Here is a 2,673-nt window from a genome sequence, read left to right as displayed (position 1 = left end):
TACTCTGACAAGCTTTTGGGCACCTGTTCACCTGGAATTGACATTAGTTTGCTAAAATAGTGAGTAGACCATTCGGGAGATTACTGTCTTTGAATTTGCATCTCAGGCCATTTGCAGTCCTGAATCAATGATATATGGGGACTCATAATTGAGCCTGAAGAAGTCCTAAGACTTAACCCCAAAGTGCCCAAAGCATGTAACAGCTGCGATGGCCGAGAGGTTAAGGCGTTGGACTCGAAATCCAATGGGGGTTCCCCGCGCAGGTTCGACTCCTGCTTGCAGCGTGATGGAATCAGATGTTTTTCTCCTGATGGCTTTGCTGGAAGAATAAATTCAGAGTGTCCTGTAGTTCTCCTTTTGCATATGCTTGCCATTCCATTTGCAACTTTGTGCCAGTGAAACTGTAGGAGTCCTAGGAATTGAAGCAGAAATAGCTGCTTTGTCGATAAGTTGTGATGACCCAGGGATTAATGTGTTGGTGTCAAGCTCCAATGTGGTCTTTTGCAGAATAGAGAATTTAGTTGCTTATTTGAAGTGATTTCTGCAGAGACATCATGCCACCAGTGTGGAGAGCTTGCACTCCCAGACCCTTTCCTGAACGATCTACCTGCCACATAGCAGTGTCTTGTTTCATGTAGTGGAGAAAGCACATCCTTCTTACCTCCGTGATGTCAAGGGCATGTAAAAACTCTTCAACTATTGGACATTCATCTTAGCTCAGTGAAAATTCTGGAAGACTATTTCTCACATGCAAATTGCAGTGGTGTTTTCCTATGCTTTTCTTGTACCAGCATTCCAGGGACAGCACCATCTTTTCTCTTTAACTATAACACTTTATTTATTACACTGTTTACTCCAGTGCCCACCCACCAAAAGTCACTAACAAGATGATGTACTTGCAAGTAACAGCAGTAGTAGCAGCAGCATGACTCGTCTTCATTCTTCCAAAGTTCACACGTTACCCTGCTGCTGCGCTCCCTTCGTTTGCTTCCAGTAGCTGCACACATCAGATTTAAAATCTTGATGCTCACCTACAAAGCCAAAAATGGGCCAGCCCCTTGATACAGGGAGTCAATGGTCAAAGCCCGACTCATACCTCAAGTGCTTCAAACCTCAAGTATGGCTCGGCTTGAAATTCCATGCTCCAAGTCTCATGGAAAACGAGCATTGAGACTCTTTTCTGTCCTGGCTCATAGATGTTGAAATGAACTTCCACTTGCTGTCCTGACAGCAGAGTTCCTTGAAGTCTTCAACCACAGACTAAAGACCCATCTATTCATGGAATATTTAAATGACAAATGACCCTGCTCCTATATTGACTAAGTAAATTAGCACTTATTGTAGGGTATTATTTATTATACTGATGTTGTCTAACAAACTTTAGTACTTATTGTTTATTGCACTTATCATTGTTTAAGATAGACCTTATGCATTTTGTACTTCTTGGCAACAGCAGTGATCCCTCTATTTCTACAGTATTCTAGATCATTGGTATATTGGACTCTAACCTACTGTAATGGCTAGGGTGTATTCTATGAGTAAATGACAAAGCACTTTTGTAAGTTGCACTGGATAAGAGTGTCTGCTAAATGCCGTAAATGTAAATGTAAATGTAACAAATACATCTCAAGAATTGACACTGTAGTCCTGAGACAAGTCAAGAGAGAAAATCTACAATCCAAAGTCAAGATGGACAGTTATCAAGCACTACCCTTCACGTAATTGTCAAGTCACCATATTTAATGTCGTTACAATATTTGACACCAGCAAAGCATTTGATGTAGTTTATGAAATTGACAAAATCTTTCCATGCTCTTCAGTCTTGGCCTTGATGGTATGCATGTTTTGTCATGTCTGCTTAGAGATAATGTCGCCACTGTTACAATGTGAATGTAACAAGTACATCTCAAGACTTTACACTCAAGTCCCAAGACAAGTCACAAATGAATAAATACAATCCAAATTCAAGATGGACAGTTACCAAGTACTACCCTTCAAGTCATTTTGCTATTGTATTTATTCATCTATGTAGAAAAATCTAATCTAATCTACTTTAATGACGACTGGCAGATGTTTATTTAAAGATACTGACTGAGATTTAGTCCTTCACAGGTTTTGAAATATTCTGGATCAGTTTAACTGCAACAAAAAGGTTTTTAAACATATTCTGGTGATGTTGATCCAGTCTTCATTCTCCTCTTTTAACATTGTCGATGTGTTTTTTACAATGTCAGTGTATTTCTTTTCAAATTCTTGTACAAATGCAAAATACGGCATATACCTGTGTGTCACGTAGACTACATTGCTGTGTGAGGCACAGAAAGGTTCATTTGCACTTGGCTCACTCCTTTTGGAAGTTTGACTGTGTTATGATACAGATTTGTTCAGATTATTGGCCAGATTTGGGCATCATTCACTTTTTCTTGTGGGTCAGAGCTCAGTTCTTTATATGGCCAACATCATGGGTTTAGGAAAATTGCTAACTGGGTTAGATCTTATTTTCAGCATAATTCTTGCAGATCCACTGTGCATGAAAGAAAATTGTGCACTTCTTAAAAGGTAGTAGGATGGTAAAATACTCTTAAATGTCTACTTGGTTCAATATTTATCACTACTTGAAGCTTTATAAAATACACAAATCAAATTGTTATCGGATCACTTCAATAGATTCTG

At 39.1% G+C, this 2,673-nt stretch overlaps 1 non-coding gene across 1 annotated transcript; it reads left to right on the top strand.

Moving 5' to 3' along the window:
• The first annotated feature begins 202 nt into the window (after window positions 1-202).
• On the top strand, window positions 203-284 carry trnas-cga (transfer RNA serine (anticodon CGA)). Its single transcript has one exon. It is a non-coding gene; the product is annotated as a tRNA-Ser (tRNA).
• Window positions 285-2,673: the final 2,389 nt, after the last annotated feature.

The sequence above is a fragment of the Electrophorus electricus genome, chromosome 15, assembly GCF_041902795.1.
Source record: "Electrophorus electricus isolate QZ-2024a chromosome 15, ASM4190279v1, whole genome shotgun sequence".
In the NCBI taxonomy this organism is placed as follows: domain Eukaryota; kingdom Metazoa; phylum Chordata; class Actinopteri; order Gymnotiformes; family Gymnotidae; genus Electrophorus; species Electrophorus electricus.
The sequence above is the reverse complement of the archived record's forward strand: the minus strand, read 5'-3'. Positions and strand labels throughout refer to the sequence as shown.